Source organism: Hemiscyllium ocellatum, unplaced genomic scaffold, assembly GCF_020745735.1.
Source record: "Hemiscyllium ocellatum isolate sHemOce1 unplaced genomic scaffold, sHemOce1.pat.X.cur. scaffold_97_pat_ctg1, whole genome shotgun sequence".
Taxonomy (NCBI): Eukaryota; Metazoa; Chordata; class Chondrichthyes; order Orectolobiformes; family Hemiscylliidae; genus Hemiscyllium; species Hemiscyllium ocellatum.
Window position 1 is genome coordinate 395,215 of NW_026869338.1, and position 14,873 is coordinate 410,087.

The window sequence follows — 14,873 nt, forward strand, 5'->3', positions numbered from 1 at the left end:
AACACCCGTGGTAGGTAAGTTACTTGAGAAGGTTCTGAGGGATAAGATGTACATGCATTTAGAAAGACAGGCTTTGATTAGGAATAGTAAGTGTGGCTTTGTGCGAGGAAGTTTGTGCTTGACAATTTTCTTAATGTAATTGGATGAAGTGACAAGGAAGATGGACTTGGGTGAGGCAGGAGACGTCGAAACATGTGGTGTTGGAAAAGCACAGCAGGTCAGGCAGCATTCGAGGGGCAAGAGATGTATGTTTCGGACATAAGCCTTTTATCAGGCACGTCCAATACGTCAATTCTCCTGTTCCTCTCATGCTGCCTGACCTGCCGTGTTTTTCCAGTGCCACACTTTTCAACACTAATCTCCACCATCTGCAGTGCTCACTTTCTCCAAGATTTAGTCAACATGGATTTCAATTACAACAGAACAGAATGAGGCCTTTCAGCCCCTGGAGCCTGATATACAATTACAGGAGGAAGCCAATAAACCCCTCGGGCCTATAAAACTGGAACCAGATCATGCAGCACCAGTATCAGTTACACAGCAACAGGATCAGTCTATTCAGTTACTTGAAGTCAGTAACACAGGAAATGGAAGAGGCCACAAAGTGACTGGACTATGGGGTATACTGGAATAAAACCAGGCTATATAGCCCCTCAGACCTGCACTTCCATTCAGTAAGTCAGGGCCGATCTTCACTCGGCCGCAATTTTTCTTTTATGCCCAATTCTTTGTAGACCTCGACTCTCTGACGGGTCAAAATCCACTGACACCCACTCGCACACCCCAAACATTTCAGTGATTTGGCCTCCCCAACTATCTGATCCCAGCCATCACTACCCTCTGAGAGAAGGAAACACTCCCCACACATATACCTTGGCCTATTGACATGGATAGAAGATATGAACACAGCGTAAAGTGACTGGCCCTGATATCGTGGCAGTATTTGATTGAGCGAGATGTCAAGGAGGCTGAACAAAATTTAACTTGATGGGAATCAGTTGTAAACCCCCCGCTGGTTGGATCATTCAGAACACAGTGGGGCTGGTGGACACCAATCCTCCCAGTCCATGGATATCCCTGTGGGCAATCCTCAGGGGAGCGTCTTCGTCATAAACATCTTCAGCTGCTTCATCAATGTCTTTCCCTCTGTCATACAATCAGGGATTTGAATGTTCTGTGAAGATTATACAATGTTCAGAACAATGAGTCACCTCCTAAGGTACTCAGGTATCAAATCTGGAAAACATTTAAAGTCAAGGTAACATTGATCAAAAGCACTGGTGCACACTAAACATTCCCATGGTTAAAAGAAAGAGGAACTCCTTCAGCAACTCTAGCTGGTTTCACAGTAATATAAGAAAGCCATTCCACCCATCTGATCTGTTGGATAACAAGAGGCGCAATGCGTTCACTCACTCCTGCCTGTTACACAAGAAGACAATTTAAAATAAAAGCAGGAGTTGGAATCCAGAATACACAGGCAGGAAGCTGGAAGGATAGAATAAGCAAGGCAGCATCAAGACGTTGAGAAGTGAACACCTTGGATATAACCATTCGTCAGGACTGTGGATGGGAGTAAAGGGGTCTATAGATAAAATGGCGGGTGAGGGAGGAGGAGGCAGTGTGGCGAGGTGGGGTATAAGTGAACACAGATCAAGGGTATCAGCGGGTTGCTGATGGGATGGTTGAGTCCAGTTGGTAGGTAGCTGGACAAAAGCTTGCTCAGAGGAATGGAAGGGAGGCGAGGGTCTGGGAAGGGAGTCGGGGGAGTGGAAGGGAGGTTATTTGCAATTGGAGAATTCAATGTTGAGTCCCCGGAGTGTAGGCAACACAGGAGACAGATGAGATCTTCTTCCAAATCATGGTTTGGTTCGTTGTGGCAATGGAGGACGCCAAGGATGGCCATGTTGGAAAGGGATTGGGAAAGAGAATTGATATTGGAGTAATTTAGCTAGGATGACTACTACATTTTGAAACAGACAAAAACTTTATTCATAAAATTACACAATGAAACACAAAGAACAGAATAAAGAATCACGACAGAATTCAACCTATTCAACTAGACTTAATTATGCTGTTCCGAGCATACACAACTGTCTCAATAATCAAACTCCCAATAAAAACCAGTACAAACGGAACATATACTTCCAGGTTGAAATTGAAGGTCAGAAAAGAGAGAGTTTCCACACAGCTCCCAGATGAACTTCCCAGTTCAAAACTCAACTGAAAACTGCTCAGCTGAATTCAGCTCAGCTAGTTCAGCTAAAATAGCTCACCACTCTCTGTTCATTATACTGGTCACTTATAAAGCATGACCACTTTGGCCTGAAGTCTCATCTGTTTCCATATAAACAAAAGGCCTCTGAAAATCCTTTTCATCTCTGTAACAAACTGATCAGAGCCTGGCCCCGTTTTCTTGTCCCTCTGAAAAACATCAAGGACAGAGTCTCCTTGAGCCAAGGAACAGCTTTTGGACAAGTAAGGGACTAGCTTTGTGACATCTCCCCCTCCCTTAAAAAAATAACCAGAATACAAAAAGATGGTTGCATTTTTATCCCTTCAAATGCAGACATATACACTATATTAACTATACATTCAAACATGCGCAAACCCATGCAAATTCAGGCCGCTGCAAACCCACCACCGAATACCTCCGTATCTCATTGGAGTCTGACTAACTCATCAGCTTACATGTTTTTGCGACTTGCCACATGCTTAATTGTCAGATTGAACGGCTGCAACAACAAGCTCCATCTAAACAGTCTGGCATTTTTGTCCTTGAATCTTTCCACAAACGTCAATGTGTTGTGATCAGTGTCTATGATTGTCTCGGATGCATTGTTGGTAATATAAACACTGTGATGTTTTAATATCTCTTTCTACACCGTTGAACATTTCTGTTGATACACGTTCGACTTCCTAGAAAAAAAACATCCGATGGATCTTTCTATTCCCTCATCATCCTCCTACTGGAACACCAGACTGACACCCACATCACTGGCATCGTTAGCCACCTTGAAATGCTTCGTGTAATCCTGTGTAGCTAATACTGTGGGCAGGGGTTAACACAGTCTTTAGGCTGTCAAAATCTCTGTCCACTGAGAGTTTTTGCCCCGGACAATTCAGTGAGGGGAGCAGCCACACTGCTTAACGTTTGGCACAAACTGTCGGTAGAATCCAGTCAATCCCAGGAACCATAGTACTAGGCTTTCTTTTTGTCTACGGTCTGGAACATTCCACAACTACATTTACTTTCGTATCTCATGGGGCCATTTGTCCAAGTCCAATAACGTGACCCAGGAACGTGATTTTGGCTTTCTCAAATTCACTTTTAGCTAGGCTTACCACCAAGCCTGCCTACTGAAGTTGATCGTACAAGTCTGATAAATGCTGTAAATGTTCCTCCCATGAGTGACTAAAAATCATCAGGTCATCAATGTACATCACACTGTTGGATAATCTGGCAATGACCTTATTATCAGTCTCTGAGATGTGGCTGGATTGTTTCTCATACCAAATACCACAACTTTGAACTGATATAGTCCAGTTGGCGTGACGAAAGCCGAAATTGCCTTTGCTTTCTGTTATAGAGGCCCTTGCCAGTAGCCTCTGAGCAAGTCCAAATTAGAAACATAAGTGGCTTCTCCCACTTTTTTGACACAGTTCTCCAAACGTGAAATTGGATATGCATCAGTCTTTGTAACGGTGTTGACTTTGTGAGAGTCCAGACATGACCGTTGGGTGCCATCTGGCTTTGGCACCATGACTATATGTGAAGTCCAGTCACTGTAACTCACTTCGTTTATGCCATCTTGGAGGATGTGCTCTACTCCTTCTGAACCTGTGCCAATTTTGGAGGGTCTTACCTATAAGGATGTTGCTTAGTCAGAACAGCATCTCCTGTGTCTAAATCACGCACAATTATATTCGTACTTCTCAGTTTATTTCTGCATATCTCTCCACAGAGATAGTAATAACTGTTTCAGGTCGGTTTGCTTTTTTTGTGGAAGGTAGCTCAATAATTTATCCCAATGTTTGACAACTTCCTCATTGTTCAATTTGATTTGTGAAATTTCCAATTCAGAATCCTCTGAACTCGGTTCTTCCTTCTGTGCTGTAATCATTAACACCTTCTCCTCTTGCTTTCCTTCCCTATCAAAATACCTTTTGAACATATTCACATGACACACTCTGTGAGATCTCTTCCTGTCTGGAGTCCGTATCAAGTAGTTTACCTCATTGAATATCTTCCCAATTTGATAAGGTACACTAAAACCTGTTTTTTAAAGGCTCAACTGTTACTGGAAGTAACACCAATACCTTATTCCCAATTGCAAAATTCCGAATTTGTGAATTCTGATCCACTTCCTGTTTCATTGTATGTTGCAATACTTTTAAGTGCTGTCTACCCAAATCTTCAGCTCTATTCAATCGTTTCCTAAAATCTGACACATCATCCAAATGGGTGGTTTCTGAATTCTGACTCATTAATTTCTCCTTAACCAATGTTAATGATCACTTTACTTCATGCCCACAAATTAATTCATATCGTCTGAATTTGGTCGATCTGTATTGCTTAATTCCCAAGTTATTCATCACTGCCTTGAATAGTTTGTTTGGGATATTTGATCCTTGATCTGCCTGGATCTCGATTGGTAGTCCTTATCTAGTAAAAACAAAGTAAGTATTTTTTCTACAATTCTTTTAACTGTGATGCTGCATAATGGGATTGCCACTGGACATCTAGTCGACACACCCATTATTGTTAATATATTGTTATTCCCACTTTTTGTTTGAGGTAGGGGACCTACGCAATCTATCAAGACACTTGTGAAAGGTTCCTCAAACGCTGTAATAGCTATTAAAGTTGCAGGTTTTATTACTGCCTGTGTGACATGCTTGAGACGTCTGGCAAAATTCAACAACATCTTTGTGTAGTCCAGGCCAGTGAAGATATATTTGTATTTCAATCTGCATTGTCCTCACCACGAAATGATCTCCAAATAGTAGCTCATGTGCCACTCGCAGCGCCTCCTTTCTATACCCAACAGGCAAAACAATTCGATGAATTTCTGCCCACGTCTGATCTGCTTCAATGTACTCTGATCTCCATATCCGCATTAAGACATCATTTGTTAAGTAATACCACACAGGAATGCATTCATTCTCTTTCTTGTTAAATGTCTTTTGATTTTACTGTTTTAAATCACCATCTTTCTGCTTCAAATCATTCATCTTAGCAGAGCTAAAAATACTTGCATGTTTTCTTATTTGCTCATTCTCTGTTCCACTTACCTAGTCAAAAAAATGGTTTCGGATAACTCTATGTCAGCTTCCTTACCTGTGCCTTTTGATCTCTCCTGCTTCAAACTGTACATCTGTGATCTTGTGATCACACAATCAGGGAAACTTCCTGTATAACCATTCTCCAGTTCTCCACAGGCCTTGCAATTAGAGTAGGCAGTATGCCTACTGGTGAATCAGCTATATCATGTGCAAGGACAAATTTGATACGTGGAGCTGAGAGTTTGGGGTCCAGTACTCCTACCACACATTCTCCACTTTTCTCCAGGCTCTCTAGCTCACTTTACATAATAAGCACTTTTTGTCTCACCATGAATTCCTGCTACCCGCCCATTTTCTGGCAATAGTCCCGCAGGAGTACATATCTCCTCATCCCTCAGCATTACAGACTGAGAAGATCATGTGTCCGTTAATATTGGAACCTCCATATCTGTTACTCCTGGCCTATGTGAATAAACTTTACCCTTGCATGTAGATGTTATTAGCAGATCTGGCACGTCCTCCTTGATCAACCTGTGACCATCTTGAACACTCTGAGGCAGTTGTCTAACTTCCCTTGAGCATTTTTGCTACTTTCCAACAAATCTTATGGTCTTCTCTGGTTTTCCTACATCAGTTTTCTCATCGCAAAACAACTCTGTGGTTTTGTGTGGCTCACTTTATTATAATGAAAACGTTTGTGCCTTTTATCTTGTTTGTTCCCCTCAAGGTTTTTTTTTGACACTGTGGTAAATTCGCCTTATGATCTTCACTGAGATTTACTTTTCCCTTTCCACGTGAGGACCACTCTTTGCTCCAGTGTCTATTTCTGATGGACTGAAATTGATTCTGGAAGCCAAACATGAGTTCGCACAACTTCAGGCAGTGAATTTATGAATTACTCCAAAATAATTACCTCTCTAAGGGCATCATAGGTTGCTTGATTTTTAAAACTATTATCCTTCTATCTAAATTACTCTGTTTGATCCTTTCAAACTCAATGTAGGTTTGACCAGGATATCTGTTAGATTCCTGGAACGTTGTCTATAGGCTTCTGGTACAAGCTCATATGCAGTTAAAATGGCTTTTTTCAGCTCCACGTATTCCGCAGATACCTCCTCTGATAGGGATGCGAATACCTCACTAGCCCTACCTACAAATTTCGTTTGGATCAACAAAACTCTGGCCACTGCATTTGTTTAGCCACCTTTTCAAATGAGTTGAAAAAGTCGTCCAAATCCTTCTCATCAAATGTAGACAATGCTTGTAATCAACTAGGCTTCTGACTACCTGGGGCTTGCTCATCCTCACTCTCTTCCTCACTCACCCTATCCCCAACTTTTATCTCCCGCCTTCTACGCTGACTTTCCTTTTTAAGTGTCAGTTTTTGCTGTTCAAAAGCTGTCTCTTTCTTTCTCCTCTTCTGCTCTCTCTTTTTCTCTCTCTTCTGCTACTCTCTGTTTTTCCTCTGTTCTGCTTTTAATCGTAATGGAAACTGTTTCATTTCTGCTGCGCATTCCTTACATCTCGCCTATAAGTCAAGCTGCTTCCTTTGCAATTGAATTCTTACCAACTGTATAGATTCTGATGGTTTCTCCAGCAAGTTTAATTGATGATTTACTGCTCCAACTAACTCTCCTTTCCTCGCAGAAGCAGGCCGTTTTGACTCCAGCTTCTCTGCTAATTCATGCAACTTGGTCTTATTCATTTTCTTCAAAACTTCCAGTCACTACATCCACGTGCAGAAAACTTTTGGCGACTGAAAGAGCCATTGCTATCCCAAGCTTTGTCTACACAACAAAAGTAAAACTCGAAATAAAGATACACTTGCTGTTTAAAATCCCGCAAAGAGCCCAAAATCTGTTATGGACTAGGCTAGACCACTTAAAATATTCTTAAGCAGGGAGGCCAGGGCATAACTTTGCAATTTGTTTCAGAAAGTGGACAATGAAAATTTCCAGGAATAAGATAGGAAGTTTGTCAACTAAATTTTAAAACAGAAAAAAACTTTATTCACAGAATGACACAATGAAACACGAAGAACAGAATAAGGACCCCCTACCGAACTCAACCTATCCAGCTAGACTTAATTATGCTGTTCCAAATATACACAACAGTCCCAATATGCAAACTCCCTGTAAAACCCAGTAGAAATGGAACACATGTTTTCAGGTTGAAGTTGAAGGACAGAAAAAAGAGAGAGTTTCCAAACAGTTCCTTGTTGAACTTCCCAGTTCAAGGCTCAACTGAAAACTGCTCAGTTCAGCTCAGCTCAGCTCAGCTCATTCAGCTAAAAAAGGGTGACCACTCCCCTTTCATTATACACGTCCCTTCTAAAGCATGACCACTTTTGCTGGAAGTTTCATCTTCTTCCATATATCATCTCTGTACGAAGGCAGACTAATCAGACCCAGGCCCCATTTTAATGCCCCTCTGAAAACAATCAAGGACAGAGTCTCCTTGACCAAAGGAAAAGCTTTGTGAAAAAAACGACAACTTCGTGACAGAAAAGATGGTCTCGTTTTCTGTAAGCAGGTCCGAATCTGATGGGAATGGCTAACCTGATTAGAGTGTGACTGCTGACAGATTTGTGAACAACAAGACGTTCAGTGCTGGGTCACAAACTAACTGTACATTGAGGAGGTAAAAGTTCATTCAGAACATGGAGGTCTCTCTCAATCAACATGTGGGTCCACAGAGCTACGTAAACTATCATAGAATCATAGAGTCCAACACCACGGAGACAACACCTTTAGCCCAAAATGGTTCATGCTGACAAAAATGTCCATCCATGCTCACCCAGCTTTCCTGCACTTGGCCAATATGCTTCTCAAAGTTTCCTATCTATATATTTGTACAAACGTGAATACGTGTATCGCAGAAAACAAGTTATATTTCACGGTATTAACTTTTTTTGGAAATATTGAGTGCTAGGTTATAACACTCAAGTTTCAATGCAATCAGTTTTTTTTGTAGCGATACATATTAAGCAGCCATCTCCTTCATAGTCTCCTCATGATACCACCACTATAGGGATAGTCTGGTAAAATTCCATTACACTGTAGCAAGTAGATCATTCATTATAAAGGAGAGAAAACCTGTTCACAGTGCCCCAAGTACTGTCCCAACAACAGTTTACAACTGCAAAATGGTGTTTTTACTCTTAGACTTAATCATTGTGCAATGAAGGACACCACTCATTTACTGTGCTGTTTAATTACTCCTCCATATGAATTCTGTCAGTGACTCATGACCAAGGACCATTTTGCCTTCTCATAAATACAAAATAAGAAGGATGATATGTTTTATCTAATCATTTCATTGCCTATGAAGCAAAGCCAGAGCAACAGCAACATCACTAGCCATTGGAGATGGTTGGAAATGCTGAGGAGGCAATGGCGTAGGCTGTATTTTCTCCAGAATATTAACGGGGGGACGCAAGCAATGACACAGACACCGGATTTGAATTCCACCTCAGCAAATGTTGGAATTTGAATTCAATAAAATGTGAGGAATTAAGAATCAAATAAAACAATGAAGCCATTGTTGATTCTATGGCCTGGCACCTTTATACCCTTCAGGGAAATCTACCATCTTCACCTGGTCGGGCTGACTTGTGACTCCAGACCTACAGCAATGCGATTAACTCTCAGTTGAAGTTTGCATTGGCCAAGCCAGGCACTCAGTTATATTACTAACTACAAAGTCTGGAAGAATTTAAACTGGATGGACCTCAGCACTGACTACTTACAGCCCACGGACTGCAGTGGGCCAGAAAGGCAGCTCACCAACACCTTCTCAAGGACAATGAGGAAAGGGAATTTAGTACTGACCCAGCATCCCATTATTGAATAAAAATAGATCATCACACTTTACCAGAGAGACAAAGGGACATAACTTACTTTACACAAGGACTTTGATGTCTACCCTAAATGGATATGATATTCAGTGAAATGGGAACAGGATAAAATAGATAATGTTAATTTCGTTTATATTTCCATTCCAGCTGATCATCAAAAATCCTTTGTTTGCTTCATTCTGTCTACGTGTCTCTTTATACATCTATTCAACTCACACCTTCTCCCCTTCACAATAGATGTCCCTGTCATCAACAACAAATACACTATTTCCCAGCGACATTCAGGTCTGATGTATGGTAGATGGACTCGAAGTGCCAATTCTGTTTTTCTATCGACCTGAATCTGCCAATGCTGCTCAGTGTCTCTGGCAATTTCTTGTTGTTTTGTTTCTGATGTCGAGCATCATGCTTTGTTTTATTTAATGTGGTTATTACATGGGATGCCTGAATCACTGGCAAGGGCAGCAATTGTTGACCATTACCAAATGCCCTTTATTGTGATGACATTCTTTCAGGCAGTACAGAGCCAAGCATATTTCTGTGGTACTAAGTCAGACCAGATAGTAATGCTAGATTTCTTTACCAAAGGATACCAGTGAAATAGATAAAATTATAGATAAAATGTAGGTGATGTTATGGTTGTTATTAGTGAAACTCTCTTTTATTTTCAGTTCCCGCATTTGAATATATGTTCTGACATCATCTGTGGTAGCGTGTGAAACAGTGTCTTCATGTGTCATAACCTTTGCCTCTGAATTACATTTCTTGCAACATTACTACTCTGACACAGTGTCCCTGTCATGAAATTACGTTAGAGACAAGAACAAGGTTGTAAATGAAATATTTGCAACTGAAAGAGTGCTTGCTGGAGAGTTGGAACCATGAAGTCAGAATATTACCAAGGCATAGATAATGGTTTATGAAACATCAGCATTAACGCTAAAGTGGAGACTGGGAGTATAATCAAACTGGTTGTGGATAGGTGTAGTGCTGGACAGAATACTGAGACATAAATGAATTTAGAACAAAATGGTACATCGGTATTGTGAACAGTCTTGTTCAGCAATGTTTGTGATGCCGGAGGTGTGGGTGGTTCTGAAATTTATGGGAAATGAATAGAATTTACATTTGAAACTGAAGACAATAGTTTTCGTCTTTGCCAGATATAGATAACAAAATAGAATAACAAATGGCTTATGGGGTTAATAAATGGATAGAGATGCGGGCACTTACCAGGAACACCAACAAGAGCGAGGAAGGGATAGTAAAATACCTTGATAATAAACAGTACACAGCTTATTCGATCTGGTAATGACAGCCAAGACCAGGAAAGATACGAAAGAACATCGGATAAACCCCTGTCCATTGTTACAGCATTCCAGTCTACTCTTCTCAGATTCGGATCCATTAAGGAAACATTTCAGACTATTCTCAGATGTTTATCTCTCCTCTTCCCTTCTCTGCAGTTGCTGATCCCTGTTAATGTGGAGGTGATGCATCTGCTGCTGCAATGGGACAAAACATTGCAAGAAGCCCCTTACTAATAGAAGAGGGAAACCGTCCAATGACACAATTAGGATCCATGGAGACTGACATCAATTACAGTCACTGAACAAACAGATCCAATTAACTCCTTTCAGTGTGATTCCTCCATATCACAATAACAACTGGACTGGATTGAATGTTGGTATGGCTTGGATATTGGTCACATCTCTCATCACCAATTGCTCTCGTGAAAATCGTTGTGAGGGAGAATGATGGATGTTTTCTTATTGCAGGCAAGATGATTGTGCAGTGTTGTCTGTTTGCAATGTTGTAACCGCCTGATCCTCCCACCACCACCACCATCCCCATAAAACTGAATTTAGATGTAGTTACCATGCTGACCCTTCCTCGACTAGAACAGGTGCCAACCAGTAGATTTACAGTGGACATATTTGCCCTGATCATAGGCAGGACGTGTGGATCTGTCTGGACTTTATCTCATTGATCTTATAAGGCAATTTTGTTTCTTGAACACACAATGTGCGTCAGCACTGTTTTATATAAACACACAAACTCTTTAATACACTTTATTGGCTTCAAAGGAGTAAGACTCACATTTTTTGAATTAAGTCCAAAGCTAAATATGGCATGTTGTCACAAAGCTGGTCCCATTACAAGGTCATGTTGTCCTTGTTTTTTTTAGAGAGGGTCTGAACGATCCAAGATCCCAATATGTATGAATTTTGAAATGTTCATTGGGTTACTTTTATTTATACCAAGCAGGTAATGCCTCCAGCAGTAGGCTGCCTTTCAAGTCTTAAAAAAAAGGTCTTGTATAATCAAGAGGATGTGGCCACCTCTCCAGCTCGGTGGATTGGTTCAGTTTGGGGGTTAGTTGAGTTTGCATAAGATTCACTCCTTGTGCTAAGGGGCTTGTTTATTGGGATTGTGCAAGTATTTGGAACAGCATCCTTAAGTCGGGATACCCTGTCGAGTTTGGATAGAACAAATTACTCAGGTATTCCATTTTCATTCCTTGTGTTTTAAACGGTAATTTGGTAAATACATTCTGTTGTTTAAAACTCAGCATTCTGACCAATTAATTCATTCCAGGAATATTTTTGATACACTAAACGTCAACAAGTAGCAAAATTACTGTCCGGGCAACCTGCTTAAATTCTTTTTTTGGGGGGGGCGGGCCTGGTCCATAACAGATTGGGGGTTATTTGTGGAATTTAGTCGGCGAGTGGCAGGTGTTAGTGTCTCTTAGTTTGGGTGTTGATATGATCGAGTAAACAGAGCTTCGGATAACAACGGCTCTTGCAGTCACCAAGTATGTTTTGTAGGTGGAAGAATTAATTTTGGGGTTTTTGCAAATTGCACCTGAAGTCCAAGCTGCGGGAATTAGTGGACGAATTGAAGTTGAAGCTACCTCCTAATGTGAGGGAAAATGAGATGCTTGCAGCAGTGGCTCCCCATGCCATTTTGTTGGAAACTCCAGCAGGATCTGTAGCGATGACTTCACTTCAATCGCAAATTAAGCAGTTTACATAATGACTAATATCAGAAGAGAAAGAAAGAGAATGAATAGGTCTAGCAGAGGAAACAGAAAAAAAAAACAAATAGCTTTAGCAGGAGAAAAAGGAAAAGAGGAGGCATTTGAGCTGCAGAGATGGACACTTAGAATGCAAAGTCAGCTTAAAAGGACGGAGATGATGGCTGAATGTAAGCTTAGTGAGGAACAGAGCAAACCCCTGGTGGTCGAAAGCCTGGTCAGAAACGTTTTAGGTATATTCACGGAAAAGCACCACTGGAGACAGAGCAGGATATACAAAATATAGGATATACATGGTATATTCATGGAAACTTTTTACATTTCACTTGGAAAAAGTAGCGAAACAATTGCAGTGGCCAGTGATATGTGGGTTGTATTGATCCAAAATAGAACTTGTGGGTAGAGCTTGTGAGATATTTGTAACACTATTAGAGGAGAGGTCTGGGAAGTATGAGGAGAGGAAAAAGTACATGTGAGTTTGTGCCAGAAGCCTATAGACAACGTTTCAGGAATCTAAGGCCGAATCTGGTCAAACCCATATTGAGTTTGAAAGGATCAAAAACTAATTTTGATAGATGGATAAGAGCTTTAAAAAGAGAGTAAAGTTATAATGCTCTTCGAAAGGCAATTATTTTGGAGGAGTTCAGAACTTCACTGCCTGACATAATGTAAAATAATTTGGAAGAGCAGAGAATTAAAACAGCAAGGCATGTACATGAAGTTGCTTATGAATGTGAGTATGCCTCGTGATTAATGATTGTAAAACTTGGTTTGGCTTCCATAATCAATTTCAGTCCTTGAGGGATAGAAATTGGGACAAAGAGAAATCTTCACGTGGGAAGGGAAAGGTAGAACTCCCGTGAAGGTCATAACATACCACAGGATAAAAAGGAAACGCTTGAAGGAGACACAGAAGTTAGAAAGCTGTGGTGTTTTCACTGCAACAGATTAGGTCACATGAAATCTCTGTGTTGGTAGGTTCAGGAAAAAAAATACAGATGCAGGAAAAGAGGATAAGCCTGGGAGTTTTGTTGGAGTGGTAACAGAAGGCACAGTGGAAGCTAGAACGCTGTATCAGAGTGTACAAGCTGATTGGAGGTTTGTTAAGTTGGAAATGCCGGATCTGCTCTGACAATATACCTGCAAAGGGAAAGTTTATTCACATAGGGCAGGTAAAGAGGATGCAATATTAAGAGACATGGTATCCTCTCAGACTGGCATGATGAAGGATAAGGAGATATGTACTCGTTAAGCACTATTTCCAGAAAAAGGTACTGCTAAAGGGAATTCACTGAGACAAAAAGTGCAACATTATGTAAAGCAAACATAGATTTTCCAGAAAGGTGTGGAGAAGTTGTGGTAGGAAAATTGGACAAACTCTCAGCTTCAGGAATACAATTTGTGCTTGCGACAAAATACAGCTGATTCACCTGTACGAGTGCTGTCTCGTATTCAAAAAGCCAGTGGAGTCAGTGGCAACTGAAGCAATACAGGAGTCTTATCATGGAAGCTTTCCTGATTGTGGGGTAACAAAGTCCCAATGTCATCAGTTCAAACAGGAGAGATCAAAAATGTATAGATAAGGAAGCTTAAGTGGCATTAACAGACACTTGTTCCATCAGATAGTTGAGGAAAAAAACAGGAGCAAATAGGTGATCATGCAAATGTTTTTTTTTTAGCTCAGCTAAGCTAATTGATTACAGGAGAAAGATAAAATATAAAGTAGTTGTCTCAAAAAGCACATGTGTTAGGAATTTTGAATGCATCCTCGAGTATTATTACCTTAAAAATGATGTCCAAATGAGGAAATAGAGACGATCATATATTCAAGGAGATGATGATTCGGCAGAGGTTCATCAAATCATATTGTCCATGGGGTACAGAAAGGAGGTGATGCGGATGGGACATGAGCTACCACCGAGAGGTCACTCAGGAGACAGGAAAACGGAGGCTGAAGTACAGAGACATTTTGACTGGCCTGGACTGCAACAGAACATAGTTGAATTTTGCCAGTCTTGTCATACATGTTAGGTAATTAGAAAAACACAAGCGATAATTAAACATGCACCTTTCTTAATTATTCCAGCATTTGAGGAGACTCTTACAAGAGTCTTAATTGTGGTCACCGGTATTTGTTAAAATTAATGGATGGATCAACTAGATTTCCAGAGGCCATCCCGAAATGCAATATCATAGCTAAAAGAATTGCAGAAGAATTAATCTTTTTACAGAGATACAAATTACCAAAAGAGATACAATGAGATCAAGGTTCAAACTTCACATCGGAATTACTCACTATAATGTCATAAGAATAAAGCAATTCAATTCGACTGTGTACCACCCAAAATTGCAGGGATCGCTACAAAGGCGACATTAATCATTAAAGACCATGTTGAGGGTTTATGGTCAGAGTTATCCTGATGATTAGGGGAAGGAATACCATTTGTGCTTTATGTGATCACGGATGCACCAAATTAACCCAGAGCAAATTCAATCCGTTTCGTATTAGTTTCTGGGCATTAAGTGAGAGGAGCATTATAATTGTTTAAGGAGAAAATACTAAGTTAGAATTCAAAGGCCACACATTTGGACCAGGTCTGAAACTTTAGAGAACAATTAATAGTGCTGGGGAGTTGGTTAGACAACATTTTAAAGTAATGTAGCATGCAACGAAACAGGAAGAAGAAGGAA